The sequence below is a fragment of the Cygnus atratus genome, chromosome 2 (assembly GCF_013377495.2).
Source record: "Cygnus atratus isolate AKBS03 ecotype Queensland, Australia chromosome 2, CAtr_DNAZoo_HiC_assembly, whole genome shotgun sequence".
Classification (NCBI taxonomy): Eukaryota; Metazoa; Chordata; class Aves; order Anseriformes; family Anatidae; genus Cygnus; species Cygnus atratus.
The window spans coordinates 44,786,185-44,806,792 of record NC_066363.1 but is presented as its reverse complement, the minus strand read 5'-3'; the positions used below and the strand labels follow the sequence as shown (position 1 = coordinate 44,806,792).

At 38.5% G+C, this 20,608-nt stretch overlaps 1 protein-coding gene across 1 annotated transcript in view; it reads left to right on the top strand.

Annotated features, from left to right (window-relative positions):
• Positions 1–20,608, top strand: part of ZNRF2 (zinc and ring finger 2) — a 60,249-nt gene that overhangs the window by 1,667 nt on the left and 37,974 nt on the right. The window lies entirely within an intron of this gene.

Here is a 20,608-nt window from a genome sequence, read left to right as displayed (position 1 = left end):
GAAACTGTCTCCTCCCAGTGCACTGCTTGGACATAACAGAGAGCTGCCAAGCCCTATCATAATAAAGGAGTATCTGCCCTTAAGAGAGAAAACAACTGTTCTCATAGTACCAAGCTGCCGAATAGTAGTGCTTTGTTGCAGGGGTACTCACTCTACCATCGCAATAGCTTGTGGGAAGAAGGTACATGTGTTTCTTTCAGTGATGAAAGGATGCCCTATCACTGACTTGTGCAGTTTGTACTAAGCACAAGGGAATCATTAAAACGTGTAGGCAGTTGTTGCTCAGAGGAAAAACTTCATTTTTTCTCCCTGCTTAACTGTTGTCTCACAACCCAACTTGCTGCAAGGAGGGACTGGATTATATGTGAGTGCACTGACAAGGAGCAGCAATCTAGGAAACTGTTCAGAAGCAGGAGGGTCTCTTCAGGGTAACTCTGAACTTGATTATGCTTTTCTATGACAGGTCATAATGTGTTAATTGCTGTACAACAGCATATTTTGTCTTTCACAAATCTCTGAAATTGGAATGTTAAAAAGGATATGGGCTGAGATGATGCAGAGCTTGTTGCTTCTGTTGGTGCAGGAAAAGCACCAGGAGAGGCGCGTGCTCTTCATCTATTCACCAATAAATAAGGAATGCCATATGTTGGGGTTTTGGATAGCAAGTGTTAAAATGCATTGTCCTTTGGTGGTCATGAGATGATCGTAAATCATCTAGTTTCGTGTTCTAAAAATCTTAGTATTTCCCATCAGGATGAGTAGCTGTTTAATCATAATACTGCAATACTTGTGGAAAAAAACCTCACTTGAAACACTTTTTTTCCTTCAATTTAAATATTCTGTAATATAAGTGATACAACTCCACATCACGTTGAATGTAGGCATCCTGATATAGTTGCATGCTTTGTGTCTTCTAGATTCCTCATAACAACTAGTGCTTGGAATGAGTAGCCCCACTGAAGATCATAAATTGGTAGCATCAGCATGGTGAAAAATAACTTGAAGGATTGTTTTTGTCCTGATGGTAACTAGCTCAAGCTTGTCTAGGTGTGGTGTCTGGCATTTAACTTGTGTATTAAATGCATGCTTGAAGTTCACTCCCTTGTGTTGTAACTTGCAAATTGACTGAATTGTTCCTTTTTGTCTTGAAAACTACCTCAATTAGTTTTGAGAATTAGCACAGCAATTCTATTCAAATTAAAGAAGAGCAAGAGTAACCTTAATAAGTTGAACTGAATCTTTGGCTCTTTGTGTTTTTTAGGTATACTGCTTGGCTTCATCAATCAGTGATGCGTGGGCGTTACATTAGTTAGATTACTGTAATTAATTTGCCATTAAGTGAATTACATCCTATTGTCACTTTTACTGAGCAGCTTTGCATACAGAAGTAATGTATAAATATTAATTCTGTAATGTAGCACACTGAAGCCTATACTATGCTTATTAATATACCATTAATGTACTAGAATATAGAAGGTATTATGATGCGGTACGTTAGCGTATGGGAAAGTACGATGAGTTAGCTGCTCTGTTCCTTTGGTAGGAGTCTACCTACTCATAGTAGTCTATCTAGTTGTAGTTAGGGCAGCCTCTCCTGGCTCTGAGGGCCTAGTGGTCCTGGCAGGCCTCAGGCTTGTCATCCTTAGGATCAAAGTGTAACGGAGGAAATACGGCCATGCACCTTACGTGTTAACTCAGAGTTCAGTTTGCTGACAAATTGAGGCCTTGGTCTCACAGAATAAAAACAAAAGAAACCCATGTAACATAGCTAACTGTGTGGCGAGCACTCCTGGGGGAGGCTGAGGGCAGTAAACAGAGTGAGGGCCAAGTTCGTTAAGACCTTATGGTGCTCCCAAACATAGGGGCCAGGCCTGCGCGTGATGTCCAAGCGCTGTCTTGGGACATGGTGCCGAGTTCCAGCTTCCTTTAGGGTGATAACTGTAGAGTTGTGACCAGTAGCTTCCTGCTTTGGTCCTCCATGGATGGGACTTCCCCTCTCTCCCTGCCCCAAAGTAAACATGCTTACTTCTCTAAGAACAGCCTGTAAAAGAGTTGGCCTTGGGATCCACAGTTAATTTCGTTTTTCCACTCTGTTTTTAGGCAGTATTTCTTCATAGACTGTCACTACTACAGCAAAGCTACTGCCATAGTTGTAATGTAGCCTCTTTTTGTCAACAATATGTGCCATGATTGGCGCAAACTGGACCATCTTTCAGAATTTTCTTTGTTTTGAGTAACCGCTGGTGTGTTACTTCTGTCACTTGAAATATTGGCAGCTCCTTAGAGCCCCCTTTATGTTCGTGATCCTATTTCTGGGTGGTCACAACAGGGAGAATTGTTGGTGAAATCACCTGCTAGAAATATACTGACAGTGTTCAAATTTAAATCGCTTCTTGAGGACGTTGCGAGAAGGCAAGAATAAAAATCTACTTCTTTGTGATTTCTCTTAGAAACAAATATGTAAGAATCCAACTGTAGCAGAAATGTTGCATACCGTGTTTTTAAAATTTGCCACATCAGTTCTTCATTAAGGTTGATTGAGCAGAGAAGTCATACAAAATCTCACATTGTCTTACATACAATCATATACAATTTTATATGATGTATATAGAGACAGATTTTAAATACATAGTGTTGTCAGATGCAACTGTTGACATCTTTCAGGCCTGCTTCAAGACTCGGAGTAATAATTCAGACATTAGGTTGCTTCTCTACAACTTTATTAGGGGAAAGAAGTTTGTTGCATTCTTCTCAAGCCAACTAATGATCAGGCTATTTCATGAAGTATCTTACAGTGCAGGATTTATTGCTAGCCACTGAATGTATGTAATGCTGTATGGGTAGTATCTTGTATGTGTTTTATAGTAGCGTTTGACTGCAACAATAGCCGGTGGAGGTGATGAATGAATTCTCCTTGCTATGGCAGAAGGTTCCTTTCATCTTTCTCACATCTTTTTTGGGGAATCAAATATCTTCTGGTCACTTCCTTGCCCTTCTCTCCCAGTGTCTCGCAAGCACTGTTGCTTTGCGAAACCATGAGTGTGAAACTCTTAAACACTTCAGATTTCAGTGCCGTTCCTGTTTTGCTAGCCAAAGCTGTAGCTCTGACATCTTTGCCCCCCTAACTTGGGAAAAGCGTTGGGAAGCATGCTTTACTATGAGGCTATTGGGGATATCCTCCTCCATCTGTGTGTGTATCATGTTAGAAGCAGTGACACTTGCTGTTTCAGTTTCACCCTGTTTTTTAATGTTTGAGGAAGGCCAGCAGATATTCAGTACACGATACACTTCTCTAAATTACTTCCCAACCATTCAGAATGAGGAAAGATTGTAAGGTTTTAGTCTAATAGAAGTTACTGCTTTTCCATACAAACTCTACCTTTTTTTAGAGATATGGTAACACTGCTGTTTGCAGTTGTAAACACAAAAAAAATCCCATGTGCATTTTCAGATAGTTTTGCTGTTGCTGTTCATAGGACTTCCAAGATGCAGTACAGTGAAAACTAAGAGGCTGTTTTGATTTCTTTCTATTCACTTGGCTGCAGCAGTGAAACAGAATCACATCCACGTTTGTCCACTTTGGGAAATGAGAGCAAGAACAACGAGAGGCTGGCTGAATTCCGCTGATTGTAGAAGAAGGCTAAAACTGAGACCGGTTTGCAAGTTGGGAGAAATAGAAACATGTCTGTACAGATGCATGCACCTTCACAACAACCACAGATTGTGAGATAGATGTGTGCCTCATTTTCTTTTCAGTTATACCTATGAGTTGACTCCAAAGTGAAAGAGTCTTGTTAGCAGTTGTTGAAGATGTTTCAATCAGATGAAGGGTTCTGGAAACGTATTAGCATCCCATTATCTACAGTGCAGGTTAAAAAAAAATAATAATTCAGTGTGCCAGGAAAGCAGTCCAAGGATAAATCTAATGATAAGGAGTTCCAGAAGAATTCTTCTGACAGATGGGTTTGGGGAGTCTGATCCCTTTTCAGGGTCTCACTGTTCTGTATGTAGTGGGCTCTGCTGTTGTTCCTGCTTACATATAGTGAGCAGCAGAGGCACAAACGCTCCTAAGGAGCAGATGGAGGACAAGAAAAAAGAAGTAGAAGGTCTGCCACCACTTGCCCCAGCTCAGAGAGCGGTTTTAGTCTCAAATGTTACGTGTCCAGACAAATGAGCTAAAAAAAATAAAGGAGCACTGTCTGGATCTGCCAGCAGCTCTAGTGAAGCCCTTGGGACCTGTTTTGGTTTCCTTCAGATGAAGATGGAGCCAGGTCTCTGCGATGATGAGAGATCTCCTGCCTGGTAAACAAAAGGTGTTAGGGGAAGCCAAATAATAAGAATGGCAGTTCTGCGTTTAGGGAAGAAACTTAAATAGTTAATGATTTGAAGAAAGGGAAACTGGCTTAATTGTAATGCCATATATAAATATTTCTTTTGGCTATCAAGACAGCGATAACACCCGACTGAGCCTTTGGAGTGCCAGTTCAAACAAGGCCTTCCTCTTTAATTTCTTCTAATCCAACCGTGATATCCTGACAGCGTGTCTCTCCTTGTGCTCTCTCACGTAATTGCAAACTCCGCTCCAACAACCTTCCAAGTCATTTCTTTGTCTTGTAAAGAAAGCATTTTGTCACTGCTAAAAATTCAAACCTATTTTTAAAACACATTGCCTACCCGTCTGCTTGAGTACATTCTCTCCTGTTCTTGCCAGCTGTTCACGGAAAAGTTCATCATGCAAATGTTCTTGATTTGCTGTTTTAGTCTTGCTCAAAACTTTCAGGTTTGGAACAATATCACCAAGGTTTTTGGGTAGATTTGCCCCGCTATTTGCAGATGCATGAACCAAATATATATTATTCTCAAGATTTTTTCTGCAATGTGTCTAATGCTCATTAATGGTTTAATTAGTTTCAGGAGAGATCTATGTTCATTTCTACAGATTGTGCTTGTTTACTGTGGTAATGGAACGTGTTGTCCCTGAACCTGTGAAAAGGAGGAGAGAGAAACCTCTGATTGCTAAGGGTTTTTATTTTGGAATATCTTTAAAGGCACGCACCTCAGAAATCAAAAACAAATGATTTGTACTTAAAGAATAAAAATAAAAAAAAATACCTGAGTAAAACCAGAACAATATTTTATATGCATACAAGAAATTATTTTTGCTTTCTACTCTCTGCTTAGTTATTTCCTAACCAAATGCCTGAGTTCCCAAGGCCACCTTTCTTTGTAAATGATCGTCATCGTGACTTTCACAAGGATGTCTCAGTGTACATCCAGAGCTCTCTGGTGCCTGTTATTTGATAGGCTTCAAATTCCTGACACCTGCAAAAATGGGAGGCTAAGCCATAGTAGGAATGAGGCTTGTTCAGCCTCGGTGCGTGCTTCTGTTCCCTGCATGTAAATTGCATCGTATTGACCTGGAGAGATCAGGAAGCACGCAGGGAAGTCTTGTAGGGCTTGGGATGTTTGACTGCCTGCCAAACAGAATTAATAGTGTTGTATGTGAATTGCCTCCGTTACTCGTATGCTTCTCCAGGAATTGACCTACCTGGGTGTTTTCTTCGTCCTTGTGTGCTCTGTCTGAAAATCAGACCACCGCAGACTGAGCAGTCCCCAAAGAGCGGGTGTGCTGCATACCGTTGTGGATATTTTTAGGAGATTCTGTTTGCTGACTGACTTAGTGTGCTATAAATACAGAGTTCTCATCTGGCATGCACTTTGCATGTCTTCTAGTAACTTATAATAAATTCACCTAAGAATAATGGCAAGAAAAAATGAGCTGTTACAATTTATTTGGCTTTCCATACCAAGTGTCACTTATATAAAGCAATTATTTAGCAACACCAGCTCTAAATGGGTTTTGAAACTAGTGGTGTTCCAGAACACTTCCTAGTTGAGCTGCCATAATTAGTCCCTATGTCAGGTTGATTTATACTGTGATTTCATTACTGTTTTAAGAATTGAAGGTGGAGATTTTAGATGTGAGAGGTTAGCTGAGCATCTGGAGCATTATCAATGCTAGGTGATTACATTCTTTGCTATGTCAGTGCTAGCGCATTGCCTGAACATGCATAATGGCTATTCTCTGGAGAAAAGTGAAGCTTTAGTTATGATTCTCTTGGATTTTTTTTCCTGAAGTATAGGTGTATGTACATTTGCTTGAGTTGAAATATAGCTAAGGCATTTCCAACATTTTTGGAAACTATTAGAACTCAGTGTAAGACGAGGGTGAGAGCTGTGGTTCATTAAAATACAGATGCATCTGTCTTAGGATATTGAATTTGACACAAAATTGAAGGATGGATTTGTGCTGAATTTTGCCAAGCGTAACCTAAATGCAGTTCTTCTGTACTCCTAAAATAAAAACTGTGTCATAGTGCACACTAATAGCTGTGGCCTTCATGAAAGGAATTTAAAACTGGTAAAGTTTTCCATGTGCAGCAAAAGAGAAGTCAGCCCTGACGTGCTTTGTGCACGCTCCTAGAACACACAGACGGTATTTTGAGAATCTTAAAATAGTTTATTTTTTGATGAAAACTGGACCAATCTGGTGATAGTCTTTCAGAAAACTTACAAAATAAACGGTCTCCCTGCCAAGAATCTCTGCAGGGCACTGTACAGTGCTCTGAAAATCATGCCACCTTTGAATACTGATTTCTACGGCTATCATGAGTTTTACTTCCTGTGGACTGAAACAACATCACTCATACCTGAGTCCTGAGTATGGGTATGGAAGGGAATTCTGCCTGGCTTCAGAAGATCCTATGGCCCTACCAGACAGGGCAGTGCATTGTCAGTTAAGTAAATTTCAGAGGTAATGGTGGAGGATCTCCAGTGTATAAAGACTGGCGGCAGTAACAAAATGCAGCGCTCTGGTCATTTAACTGCTTTCACCAAGAGGCCGTCTTCTTTCTTCTCAGTCTTAATTGCACCGTCAAGGATGACTGAAGTAGCATAAGATACCATACTTGAGGATTTGCTGGCCGTTTTCTTGGGACTTTTGCTATTCTTTGCCAAGAATGAGTGTAAAAATCACACATCTGCATTCTGGATGTTGGATATGAAGCATGTGCAGCAAGTGACTCAGGGCTCCTGCAGTATCTTACTCTGGATAACCATGATTCATCTTCGGAGGTGATTTTGAAGAAAAGTGCTGAAAGACAGTATTACTGAGTTTAGGTGTGAACTGTCCAAATATAGGGTTGTGCAGTACACCTTTCCTTTTGTTTCTCAGTGTTGTGATTTTGCAACCTCAGTGGTTGATTAGGGTTAGCTTTCTTATCCCTGTTATTTGCATATGGGTATAGTTGTTAGAGGCAGTCAGATCAGTGTGGATAGATGCTTGTTTTCTTTCGATATTCAGGTTAGTATTAAATGTATGCCAAGCAGATTGTTTGTCTGACTTTAAAAACAAACCAAAAAACAACAAAAACCCTAACCCTTTTGTTAAAGCTCTATGAATTTATTATTGAATTACAGTTCCAAAATAATAAAATGCAGTTGTAAAACTACTTTATATTTTTAATGCATCATGTAAAAAAGTATGTACTCCACCATCACAATAAAACCATAAGGCTGTTGCTGGTTGATGAGAAATGATTCCTGGATTCACATGCCGATGAAAACAGCATGAAATTCACATATGTAAAAGGACTGCATGCTATCAAAGAAATTCCCTTTGAATATTTAATTCAGCTGTCCTAACATTTAGATACTAGATGACAAGTGTACAGGAATTGCTTGGCTTTTTAAGTACCAAACTGTATTACTCTTCAGTGAGATTTAATTTTGTTTCTCCTTCAGTTCAGCCTTGGATTAGTTTATATCCAAATGTCTCATATCCATGAATTTGTCTGTTTTGTAACTGATAATATTTCAAAGACAGATGAAACTGGGCTTCTTTGTAATCATGGATGTGAAAAGCCAAAGTGTTTAAAATGCTTTTGAAGGAAACGATAATGCTGAAATAGCTTTCAGTTTAGAGGAAATACAGATTATATTGCTAGCATAATAAAGTGCGTGCTAAAATAAACTGGCTTTTGTGTGCTCGATAAGTCCAAGATCCAGTGACTGCGTGCAGCGAGGGAGTGGAGGAAATGTTCATTGCAAATGTGGGGCTAGTTCTGCTGCAAACAAAGAAATAAGATGGCTAAAGCAAATACTGGGGTTTGTGTTGCGCAAGTGCGGGAGATGACGTGTTCGGCTCTCCTTTGTCTCCCCGCTGTGCCTCTCCACTTGTAAGGCATGCAGTTGCATTCAACTGATGGAGTCAAAAGGAAATGATCAACACGTTTGGAGCTGGAGGGCAAGCGTTCTCATTTTGGCTTTCTAGTGGGCTTGGTGGCTATGTTATGACTTTTCATCTACAGGTGTCTGTCGTGCTAGCAGTCAACTTTTTAAATGTGTTTAATGGTTGAACATTTTGCTTTCAGAAATGTTCAAAAGAGTTTTAAGCTTGCGTTACACCATTTCTTGTCATTAAACAGTTTAATGTGTTCATGAAAGCTGTTGATCTGTGAAAAGTGGACTAGGAACTAGACTTTATGAAGACCACTTGGGCTGACAGCATTGTTGAGATTGATCCTATCCACACAGATAAGGCAAGCTTATGCTGTCATGAAACCTAAGGTCTTGGAGTGGTTGTCTGTCAAAAGCATTCTAGTTTTTAAATTCTGCCCCCTATCGATTCTCTTTAAGGAACTGGCCATCTTTAATCTTTGGTCAAAGTAACTTTGACTACTGGCTGAATTGTTTATAAAGCTCATCAAGTATTTGACTGTTTTTTCTATTAAGGGACAGAACAAAACATTTCCAGTGGCTCTGCTGCAGTCCTTGCTTTTAGTAGAGCTAGAAAAGTCAGTAGGAATGAATTTCTCTAAGTTCTTTCCTACAGATTCTTCTCAACACTTGGAAAAAATTATACTCTGACCAGTCTTCGTAAGTGTTCAGTATGGCTTGCCTTATGTTTGTTGTCACAGACATGGCAGTCTTTCTGTGCAAAATACTTGCTTATGTGTTGTTGTTGCTTGATTTTTAATAGTGGTTTAATGATATTGACCTCCATTTTAGCTGAATTTTAACATACTGATGAAAATATTGGCGTACAAATTTTATACTTTATCATGATGTTTTGTTGGTGCAAAACATGCACTCCACAGCAAAGCTAGGAGTAGCCAAAAGTATGCAAAAAGTGTGTTAGAGAGGTGGCATTTGCGTTTTACTATCCACAGATAATTTTATTTTTCCCATCTCCTCAATTGTGACAATAGTTCATCATTTAACTAATGAAAATGGCAGGCGTAAGCATGGTTTTGAATGACAGCGTAGCATGTGGCATTGAATGCTGTTGGCTTTTCAAGTCTGAAAAGCTCCGTGGCCATGTTGTTGGTTTGGTGGTGCTTCTGACTTCCTAGCTATGCTGAGAAGCAGGGTGCTGAGCTAATGCAGCTGCCTTTTAATACTGGAAATTACTCTAGCTACAGCTCTGATATAAAAAGCTGGGAATGGGAAACCTGAAGGTATTCTGGTCCACATGAGATGGTATAAATTTAGGGATATTTGGGTTCTCCCCTTTGCTTGCAGGTTAGACAAGCAAAAGTGATACATAATTTGTCAACATGAGGAAGGCTCTTAAATGCGTGCAAGTAGTAAAATGTCTCTACTTGATTCAACTGTGATGTTTGTAAAATGTTCTGAGAGTAAGTGCTGCAAAGCTATACTAATTTTAAAAGATGCATCGCTAAGGTCTCTTATTTTTCTTCATTGTCCCCTCATGGATTTGGACTTTCTCAGCTGTTTAACAGCTGTGTCCTGTAGTAGCCTGTTCTTAATTCTAAAACTTTGTTAGCCGTAGCATGCAAACAGTCTTTGAAATATGTTAACATCAAATGTTTGTATCAAATGCGGCTGGCCTGACTAAATCTACAAAGATTCAGAATGAAATTGAGTGAAAAACATAAGCACCCCAGAAAACGTTAGCTTCAAAGGAAATCCTGTAAAAGTACACCAAATCTGTAAGCAAGAGAGAGGAGGAGGAAGAAGCCTGTATGGAATGGTGGTGTTCGTTATATTACTGTTTTTTAGGGGGAATCAGGGTGCACAGCTGTAAGCATGCTAATACAGTTGTTTTCCAATTTCTTAAACTGTGGTCCTTAACACACTAAAGCCATGTGTGTATAGCTTATTGAGAGCCTCCCCTTTTTTATTTCCTTTTTTCTGCCCTATTGCAGTTTTCTGTGCGGATGAGTCATCTAGCTTAAATACCAATATGGAAGTGCTGTTGGGAACAAAAAAATAAATCTGCAGAAATACTAATTTAGCCAGACTTTAAAATGTTCCTCTGTTTAAAAGAAAAAGAAAAGAAAAAAAGGAAAGAAGAAGGTGTATTAGTTCAGAACTTTTTTTTCCCCTGTAGAAAGAAATAATTTTGGGTATTATAAATATATGTTTTCTTTTAATCTGTACCCCTAGTTTTAATGGGGGAGAAACACTGAAGAGAAATACACTAAAATACTTAATTTTTACATCAAGAAGAAGAGAGGTCATTTTGATGAAATTCTTTATTTTAGGGTATCAATTTTTTGGTATTTTCTTATCTTCAGTTTTTCTAACTTGCATTTCCCCCAACTTAAAAATTGCCATGTAACATTTCCTTTTTGTTAGCAATATTTTGAAGTGCACACAATTAAAAATTATTTTGATTAAACTTGCTTCCTCAGAGATCAAACTGGGTACGTGTGTGTACATACAGCACAAGTCATTAAGGCTTGGAATTCAAATGTCAACATATGAAATCTTAGTCCTATCATTTTTCTGTTTATGCTTTCCAAATGTACAAATTTACCAAATGACACAGTTGTAAGTCAATTTCAGTCATGTTAAATTGGATGCAGAATTAGGAGGGAAAGGAAAGCATCAAGTCAGTACCTTTGTTTTTCTCACATTTTCCCTATTGTCGTATTTTCTCTGTAAAACATTTAGCTTTGTTTTCTTTCAGTCAATGATGATAAATATACTAGGCATAATGCTTTTAAGATACTTGAACATCTAAAACACTGTGAGGACAGCTGTAATTAAGTCTGTGAGTCTTGCACGTGCAAAATTTTGGATGTACTCACAAATCTGCCTTGAAGAGCGTAATCCCATTTGTCAGGAATTGTCATATGTAACTGACAAGAATTCGTGCTTCTGCTTACGTGAAAGGAACTAGTTTGTAATCTCAGTATTCACCCCTTTAAATTAAGACATTTCTAGTCCCTTTCTAGAAACTTCTAAATTATAAGCTAATTTTAGTGTTGCCTTTCTAACTCTGAAAGCCAATGAACTGTATAAAAAATGGACCCTCCAAGTGGGGTTTAGGAATATCCCCATAAGTACTTGTCAATGGAGGGATAAGAATAGAGGAAAGATACTTTGTCAGCTCTACAGTCTGTTCCTGTTTTATACAGTACTTAAACACCGCATTTTCCTTTTTCATGGTGCACTGGAAAACAACAGGCCTTTCAATGTTGTAGATGACTTTTCATGATTGTTTTTAGGTTAGTAGACATATAATGTCTTTTTCCCTAAAACTTTACATGAAAGGGGTTACAGGAATAGATTGAAGTAATGATAATGTGTGGATGAAGGTCTCTTTGTTGATGATCATAGCACTTGAAGACACCTTGAGGTTAACAGTTGCTTCCCAGTACTGCAATTCAGGATTGGCTAGGTTTAGTCCGTTCTGAGCAGATAATGTTCATCTATTCTTTGCTCATTTCTTAATGGAAAGCCACCTCATTACTTGTGTGTTTCAGTTTGACAGTTAATGTTACCATTGGAAAACTTTCCATAATAAGCAAGTTCCTCCTACTGTTTCACTACCAGTTCCCAATTTTGAATGCATCAATTGCAAATTGGTGCATTATTATTAACATAGTTCTCTTAATTACAAATGTCAAGGGCTCTTTTTTCCTGTGTAATTATACTTGACTCTTTCTAGCTATTAGATATAATTTCAACAGTGTATAGAGTCTTGAAATGTAACTGAAAGCTGGTAGGTATCTCGTTTTAGTATCTCATTTTTATTTTTAAATTAAATTTCTTTGTACTAGGCTTGTAGAAGCTCTCATTTGCTAGATGTCTGACAAAGAAGGACCAGGATGGTAATGAGGCAGACAATTAACAACCAAGTAACTGTGTTGAAACACTTAAGCTGCAGTTTCTGTCACTGACTGTCTGCCTAGCCAGATTCAGGAGGATTGATGGATAACAGAATTTGTTAAAAATAAACGTGCTTAGAGAGTTGTGTGGCATTACTGTTTGTGCTAGCTGGTAAACTCAAAGCCGTTTCTTCCTGTACGAACATGGGAGCTAGCTGTGGTTGTGTTGTAAAACTCAAAGCATCTGATGGGTCTGTGAGGACTTCCCGCAACACAGAAGTACAGCTGTGACTGCGCATGCAAGTTGACCCTGTAAATGGAGGTGGTTTGCAGTGGCTTTATGCCCCTATATGTCTCATCATCCTTTGTGCAAACGGAAAGTAACATCTTTGCTTCTTTAAGTGATGAACATTGCCTAAAGACCAAGCATAAAGCCCACTGAAAGGGCTTGGTTCTGAAAGGGCTTGCAGAAGATGTACTTCAGTGTCCATCCAGCCCTTGGTGTCCTCGCTGTGGGGCCACACTTAGTGGCGGGGGGCTGGCACGGAGAACTCATCCATGGCCTTGGGCCCTCAAGGGCCTTGGGGCAGGGCCGGAGCCGGCAGCCGTTCAGCACCCATACCCGGACAGCTCAGCGGGACCCCACCAGCGGGAGGCTGCTGGGGGGCCCTCACCTCAGCAGCAGCCATTTGCTGAGCGCAGGCGCAGCCGGAGGGGTTCTGAGGACCACCAACCGCATACGTTGGGAATTAGGGTTAGGAAGAAGGCTCGAGCAGCAGGAGGCTCGCGAAAGGTTAGCCTTTTGAAATAACGTTAGTTTTTCTTGACGAGAAGTGAAAACCTACAAGCTGGGGTTCTGAAATATTTACTTGTGGAAAAAAAAAAAAAAAGATAGTTTTGCGTCCGGCGGTGCTGAGGTAACAAGATAAGATCCATCTTTTGTGTAGGGGGAAAAGAACAAAACATGTAAATATTTAATTTCACTTAATAGCTTTCAAGGCCGAGATGGAAAACACGGTAATACTCTGATTCATGTGTGAAAACAGGGTTTGTAAATACTTCAGTGACCTTTTTCCTTTCTCTTTATGACCCTGCCTGCAGAGAGCTTTGTGGATTGAACGTTTTTTGCCCTATTGTTAAGTGCAGTTTATTTAAGATAATACATGCTTATTTTCCCCACTTACTGTTATCTTTTTACAAACGTCTTGCTGGATTTTCCTTAGGGTTGGGAATCCTAAAGTAAATATTATTTCCTTTTTATGCTGCGGAGCTTTTGGTATATTACCAAACCATTCCTCTAGCTTCTGTAAGAGCATTGGCACCTTTACTCAGTTTACTAGTAAACAAATAAATAAGGAAGCCACATGCATTTCTTACTCACTCTTTTCCCATGAGAAAAAATAGAGTGAATTTCAAGGGGAGAAGAAAGAACCCTGGTTTTGCTATTTCGATCATTGGAATGTATGCATTTCAACTTCTAAATGAAACGTGGAAATACAATCATTAAACAAAATTAGTATTAGAGTTTCCTCATTGTCCTGGAAAAGCTGTTTCCAAATCAGTTGTCTCTAACTTATGGGTAACTCTGCTTTATTTAGGTTGGGCCGCTGCCATGTGTCTGGGAACTGAGGCAAGCTATTGTACAGTTGCTGGAGGTGCCTTCCACTTGTGGGATTATTATTTTTTTCCCTTAAACTAACTTCATTGGAGGGATCATATATAACATGATTTTATTTATGAGTTCAAGGTTTTTAATGAAGTCACATTCTAAAATTTATTTCTCTGGTATTGTGATTCCTTAGGTTTGGTAAAAGAAACTCAGTTTGTTCCCTGAGTAGCTAAAGAAATGTATGAAGATTGAATAGGGAATGAAACAGTGCTAATATTTGCTTGGATGGGGAGGGAGAACGACACATATGGAACCCACCATCTACATTTACATTTCAATAAATTTAAAACTTGCTTTAACAGACTAGCCAGTGCAAGACAAAGACTAGTAGTTTTATAGGAGGCTTTTTTCCTGGCTTTGTTTTTCAAGTTCTTTCTGTAAAACTGTCCCCGAGGGAACAGAGATTGATAATAAATGTTATCATAATTGGTACTTTTATAAATTGCTTGTGTACAAACAGTTTGTCTATTTAAAAAAAAAAAGCTTTGTAGCTTCATATTAATACATTTTAGATCAGAATTTTTGTGTAAATTGATCTTAAAGAGTCAGACTTGTGTGTACATGCTCTTGCCAGAATATTAATAGATTAGAAGACTGTATTGTTCTTTTAGTACTTTGAATTTATTCCAAAAGGCTTGCTTTCTTATTTTGCTGGATTGTACTACCCTCAGCTTTATGAGATACCAAGCTGGGTCAAGAGCAACAACAACATACTTCAGGATTTATGATCCCACCTATGTTGTAGGTAATGTGCTGAATTGACATAAACACATCTGAAACATTTGATTTTTTTTTTCTGAAGGTTTTAAATGAACTTTTTTTACCCTTGAAATGTTGCCATTGTATGTTTCTAGAGTAACTAAATGATAGTCTACCAGGATTAGTCTGTTTCAAGATATATATATAGTGCAACTTGTATGAGTTTTGTTGCAGGTAGAAACTGGATGAATGAGTTGAAGTTTTTATTTTTCTTTCTGAAGGTCACTGTATAGATGTTAAGTGCTGTGAACTCCCTTCCTTAACTTGACTTCTACCCGAAAACATATGCTTGTGTGTAAATATTTATATTCCCATGTGTGTGATACAGCCCTTCCAACTGCATCTGTTTTTTTCTGGGCAGCATTCATACACTTTTAGCAAAGGACTGGTTTTACACCAAGAGCAGAATTTCAATCTGTCCCACCACGTTCTGTGGAAAGTACCAGACAGACAGCATGTCGGACTAAGGCCTTTTGTTAACAGAACAAGTCTAGCATTCACTTACTCTTCAGCCTTGAGCTGGAGGATCTCCCTGAAAGATTAGGCAGCTGTTAGTCTTCTGTTGCCTGCGTACTGCCCTGGGGAGATGTCTTCCAAAACAGAAACTGCTGTTGTAGATTATAGGATTAATAGAATGAATGGTACAATGTCTACACAGTTCTAGAAAGCAAAGAAATAAGTTTAAAGGGTATTCTTGCCACACAGTGCCAGGAATTGTACTCAATATTGCTTCTTCTCAAGGAAAAAAAAATAAATAAAGAAAAAAGAATAGAAGTAGGTTTCTGTTATTGGCAGATCTCCTGGTTTACTGATTTTTGATTTGATACAACTGCTGTAAAGGACAGGTACAGCAAGACCTCTGCTAGAGACAGTGTGTGCTTTTGTAATGATTGACAGGAATGTTAGGCTTCCTGCTGGAGCTTTTGGTAGGTGTTCCTGAAAATGCTAGTTAAAGGCAAAATAAATTAAAAACAACAAACAAGTTTCTTTATAAAACAACAGCAACAACAACAAAAACCAACCTGGAGGCACCAACTGTTCTTTACATGCCTGTGCCTAAACACAGATAGAGTTTACTATGGAAGAACTGGAACAAGTCTGTTTTGTTACCAGAGTTAAATAGCTGATGGTTGGCTAAATTTGTTGGTGGCCATGCTGTGAAATTTCTCAAAGCTGCTGTTATTGTACTCACCTATGTACAGTGGGCTTGCCTTATGAGGGCTTCTGCAAGGTAAGGAGTGGATTCAGGCAGATGTTCATGTGGGAAAACAGTTACTTTGACCTCTCCTCTTAAAGCCCAGAATAAGAACGCCTTTTGGAAAACTGGTAATAAGGTTTAAGAGTGAGATAGTTATCCATCAAGGACATCATGGAGGTTTTTGTTTTATAAGATGTTGAAAGTATGTCTTCTGTCTGCTGAACGAGAAGTCTCTCTAAGAGACTAATGCACCCCTTAGCTGAAGGAGGCAATCTAATCTGAAATGGAAAAATGCCTATAAGTAATGTTAATTCTTCGCAGTTCTCAAAACCTGGTTTGTAGCCAAATATTTAAGGGTACAAATTCTTTTTGGCTTGGAGGATGGCTTTTTTAACTGAAAGCATTTTTGAGAACTGCTGTTTGTTTCGCAGAAGATTTTGGGAAGTTGTATTTTTTTTTCAACCTAGAGTGAAAGGCTACAATGAGAAAATGGAAGTAAATCTGTCTCTCTAATCATTTTGGCATTAGGTTATTAGTAGTGTTTCTTACCTCCAGACTTTAGTTGTCTAAGTAGTGATGAAAGATTCATAAATTATTTTTAATGAGTGCCTTACCCTTTAAAAAAGCATGAATTGGAAGGAAATGAAATCCTAGTTGTTTGAGCAGGAGTATATACTGGGTTAGTTAGTGTGCATTATGGAAGATTTTTTCTTTAAAGTTGTTTGCTGCTGAAGTACGTATATACCACACATTTAGTGTGCTTTCTTCATTCTCCTGTCTTTTCTGCTAGAAGCCCCCAGTCTTTTTCTTTTGGTTGGTTGTTTTGTTCTTGTTGTCATTTTGGTTTTGTTCTGTGTAATGTAAGTGTTTATTTTACCTTAATGGTCTTTGCCCACTAGCTGCTGTTTCGGCCCTATCCATCTCCACTTTGCTTTAGGTGCTGTTGGCAGCCCAGTTAATGCAGCGGCATGCAGCAGGCTGCCCCAGTGTCCCTGGGGAGGTGTGCAGAGCCACGTGAGGTGACGTCCACGGGCAGGAGGGGACGGCAAGAGCAGAGGAGATGATGCTGCCAAGAGACAAAAGTGAGGTGAAGGGCTGAACGGCTCAAGGAGCTGAGAAGCAGGCAAACTCAGACTGCCCTTCTGTCTGCTGGCCTAAAGAGCTCTTTTCTTCTTTCAAAACCAGATTTTTTGGAGCATTTTGATCTAGCTGCTTCGTCTCTGGTTTTAGGGATCTGTGGTAGAGCCTTGCTACCTGATTAGATAAGGCTCTGGTTAAGAAGGTAATCTGATGTGGTGAGGCAGTGCTAATTTATGTCATGAGTTACTCTTTCTGCTACCCTTGTCTCAATGTCATTGTGGGCAGCTAGGCATTTTTATATAAGGTAATGCCTAGAGACTTACGAGAATTGCCTGGCCTGCTGTGTAAGCTGGGGCAAGTTTTACTGCCTTTCTGGAGTGTATAATGAAGACATCGCTCCCTTTGTACCACTGCTTTTCCTCCTCTTTTTAGAGTGTAGGCCCTTCAGAGGAGGGACTAATGCACATATGCAAACAAATATACTTGCAGCACTTGGCACGCTATGACCCTGCTCTTATAAGGGCTTTCCAGGAACATGAATACTAACTATGATTGGTCTTTATTCCGTTGTTTTAAAATAGAAGAAAAATACCTTTTTGCATAAAAATATAACTTATTGACATCTTGTAGTTTCATGTCATCTCAGTATTCAAACAAACTCAAGACAGTGTCTTTTTTTAATGTATAATGCTTATATGTATCAGTTGATAGATCGTGATTTTATATGAATGGTGAAGACCAAGCCATACTGGTTAGTTACAACTTCTCTTACCTTCAGTGGTGTTATGGATAAATAAAGCACTGAAAGCATATACTGTAATAAACAGAAGCCATAATTGGATAAATAAAAGCATTTAAGTTAATATGTCGTTATTTAAACTGCTGAAAAGTCAAAACATCTGTCATTTGAATTAATTTGTTCCAATTACAGTCTATTGTGTGTGTGTGTGCATGCATGAATACGTGTACTTCCTCAGCATGATCTGGTTAATGTAAACGAGATGTTTCTGCTCTAAGGGTAGCTGTTTAAAGTAAGTATCTGTGAGCGAATTTCTGAACAGATGATTTTGACTGATAGACCAATGCAGCAGTTATAACTCAAGATAAACAGAAAATAATCAGTAGCATTCTCTACAATGATGATTTCAAGTTCAAGTAATGCACAAAATATTTCTTAAGAGTTTGTTCAAACAGCGGTATCTTTCACGTGAAAAGAGTGAGAATTACATTGCTGACTTGGTTGCTGAGGTAGGAGTGATGTGACATGGGATTTTAAGGTTGGCTTGCAATTCACGGATGTTCCGTGAGTACGATTTTGCAGAATATTGCAGTTATGTACTCTCTTGAAGGTAAAAAACTGGAAATGTAGGCAGATCTGTCATGACTGACATGTTTACAGCATGCAAGTCACCAGCTTGATTTTCCTTAGCTTTTACAGACAGCAGTTGAGAAAACTTAGTTAGGGGAATTATTTGTTTATGGGTTCAGTTCTGTCTTTTTCTGAAGCAGTTATATATCCTCTCTACTGTTGCTCCTATTAGTCATTTTGCATGCTTTCTTCACTTTGCTATTTCCCCAGATATTATTAAACGGTTCTGTCTTAGGAATAAGAGCTTTTACAGAATTAGTAATTATAAAACTTAAATAAAATATCATTCCAACTTAAGAACCTACTCTCATTTTATTAAAATTTGTTCAGAATTCATGTTCAACAGTTAAATGATGTTAATCCTGACAGATTTAACAATCTAATTCCAATATACACCTTTCTGAAATTATGGCTTTTCCTAACCCTTGGTCTTCTCCCTATTTTGAAAGATTCTTTTTAATGATTCTGTTAAAAATCTGTCTCCTTATAAACCTACATCCTAGTTTCTGTAATTGTTTGTATACTAAGGTACATATTTTCCAAGTTGGAAGACTAAAGCAGTCAATGAAGAGTGAACTTCTCCGAGCTGGATTGTCCATTTAGAACCCAGAAGGCAGCTTTATGATAAGTGAAGATATCAACACTTTTAGTAAGCTATTCCTAAAGCAAAATTCCTTTGTGCTGAAGGTGAATGATTTTTTTCAGCCCAGGCCTTTCTACTAAGTTCAGTCCTCATTAGTAAATCATACCTTTATCCTGTTTGGAAAAAACAAAAGCAAACATGCTTGACTTTCACTGGTTTCAAGTCAATGAATATCCATAGGTTAGTTTCCCTGCAGATTTAAGAAAATGGTGCCTTTTGTGGAGGACTGCTATTTTGAGAGCTCAAGAGGGAAAATAAAGAATATAATAATAAAGAAAAGTCTGCTGTTGTGCTATTTAATAAAAATTCTTGTATGTATGATTAAAAAATGGGATGAAAAGAATGAGAAAACAAGTGTGCTGTGAAATGATTATCCTTGACTCTTGAAACTGAGCTTTTATTACATTTAACTCTGATACATTGAATGATAAATGCAACCGTAACTACTTCAGATATATAATTTAATGATGCTGTTAAAATAAGACATCTTTTAAAAAGTTAATATAGAAACTCCTGAGAACATCCCATATAATAATTTAACTTTTTATTTACATATATTCTTCCCAGTTGTACTCTTTAATACTTTGTACTGACTTTTTTTGTCATTGATTGGTTTTCCCCTTTTTTCTTTGTCACTGCTACCTCTATTTCTGCAGGAACAAGTAGGTTACTGGTAAGTATTTCAACTAAACCAGACCTTACAAAGTTTTGCCTTAGTGAGGACTTTTTTTTTTTCCTTTTACCCTCACTTACTTTGGTAAAAACTTTGTAGACAGCAGACCAGTTGTCTGTAAATGCTGTGCTTTCTCAGGTCTCCATTATCGCCTTGTTTGTGTAGTAGAATACTAGTTTTCAGATTCTCCAAGAGACTTTGTCTTCTGCATGCTGTCAAGCAGCATCCATATCTGTGCTGTCTTCTAAGATGCTGCCTTCTCCTGGGGCTTGCTCCCTTGTTCCCGTCTGCTGCGTTTCAAGTGCAGTGTTTACTTTGTCTCTCCCATTTCTTTTTTTCATAAGACCTTATATGCATTTTGGCTAGTTTGCTCAGAAGACTTCTCTGCGTCTGACAAGGTGCTCTGTCTTCACGTGTTCGGTTTAGTCATCCTTGTCAACCATTATTCAGCCATTTTCTCATCACACCTCTTTCCTTTTAGCTCTCATTAAATATACTCTCAGCATGATACAGCCACCCTCCCCTCTCTTACTATCATGCTTCATGTAATTTTAAGTCAGATTTGTTGCATTGTACAGTGTGAGTTTTCAAGATATTTATGTCTGTGCATTTTCAAAAAGTAGGACTTCATTCTTTCTTCTGATCTTGGAGCAGCTCTTCCTATACTTCCTTTTAAGTTATGTGATTTCTGTTGAAAGCATTTTCTTTAATTCTGCTGGATTTGTCAAAGTACTGACTTTATGGACACTGTGGAGAATGGTGGTGGTGGTGTAAACAAACTGATTCCCTCTACATAAGAATAAGTAGCTGTCTTGCCAAATTACTCAGTCACTCCAGAAGAGCCTACTTCAGTAGAACAGTGGGACACTGTTATCCTGCCTATCTTCTCCACCTCCCATTGTGAAGTGATGAATGGGAAGAGACCTTCTTTTTTGGGTGTTTGAGGAAAATATGGCTCCAGGGAACGAGAGAAAAGTGAGGGCGGAGGAAAATGAAGGAAGGAAACAAACAAAAACCCCAAACACATAGGTTTAGGAGAGGATAGGAATGAGGAAAAAAAAAAATACTCTGCACTTA